Source organism: Microtus ochrogaster, unplaced genomic scaffold, assembly GCF_000317375.1.
Source record: "Microtus ochrogaster isolate Prairie Vole_2 unplaced genomic scaffold, MicOch1.0 UNK115, whole genome shotgun sequence".
Taxonomy (NCBI): Eukaryota; Metazoa; Chordata; class Mammalia; order Rodentia; family Cricetidae; genus Microtus; species Microtus ochrogaster.
This window is the reverse complement of record NW_004949213.1, coordinates 707,565-708,842: the sequence shown is the minus strand read 5'-3', so window position 1 is coordinate 708,842 and position 1,278 is coordinate 707,565.

The following is a 1,278-nucleotide window of genomic DNA, read 5'->3' as shown; positions in this document are numbered from 1 at the left end:
CAGGTTAGCCCCATACTCCTTCAACTCCTGATTCCCCTGCCTCTGCCTCCTAACTGCTGCGATTACAAGCGCATGCCGCCTAAATCAACAGTGTCCTTGACACAGGAAACTGGACACCTTTAAGTTTAGGAAGAAACATCCCAGGTTTAAGACCAGTCTTGGTTACATAGTGAGATCCTGTCCCAAATGAAAAAGAAAAGACAAAAAGGAGCAGATTTGGAAGAGCTAGTGAGACAGCCTGGAGACATAGCAGGAGGGAGGTCTGTGGGAACACGGGCTGTGAAACTTGCTGCGTTGGAGTTCGGGGACCTAGAGACCTGGTGACAAGAATGCAGACTCAGGAACTGGAGCTGCAGTAGTGGGTAGTGGTCCACAGAGTGCACACGGGTCCCTATAGGACATGGTGAGAGGCTTTGTACCTGAGTGCGCTGGGGTGCCATAGAAAGGTGCTTAGCAGGAGTGGGACAGCTTACAGTTTGGGTTCTAGTTCAGAGGCACTTAGTGTCCATGATGCTGTTCTAGAGCTATATAATTTGTTCTTCAGACCAAGCACACACACAATAAATAGACAAACAAACAAACAAACAAGATGTGAGGCTCACGGAAAGCGGCTGCCTTCCACAGGTTTCCTAGTTTTGAGGCCAGAGCTTAGGGCTTGCCCATTTAATATTCATACATCCCCAGATATAAGATGATGCCAGCTTTGTAAGGCAGGCCAGCTGTGCTCAGAAAAGCCAAGACTGAAGGCACTCAGTGAGAAAGTGGCAAGGATGGTATCTGAACTCTGAACTCTCCCATCCAAGGCATTGCTGATGGCAAGAGATGCAGAGCAAGTCTCCTGCTGCTACTCTTATCAGATGGTGACTATCCTGGAAGCTGAGACCCAGCATCTATCTTAAAAGCCCAGCTGGGGCTGAAGAGATGGTTCAGCCCTTCAGAGCACTAACTGCTCTTCCAGAGACCACGGTTCAGTTCTCAGCATCCAAATGGCCCCTCACAACCATCTGTAACTCCAGTTCCAAGGAATCTGATGGCCTCTTCTGGCCTCCTTGAGCACTAGGCACATATATGGTACACAGACACATATGCAGGCAAACACCATACATATAAAATAAATAAATAATTAAAAAAAAGCCCGGCCAGTTTTGCTTCCTCTTTGTCTGCAGACTGTGGTGAGATGCTTGAACACAGACAAGACCAAGGCCAAGGAACGAGGGGCTATTCTGTGGACAGGAAGAAGGTACATTCCCAGGCTGAGGTGCACCATATATATATATA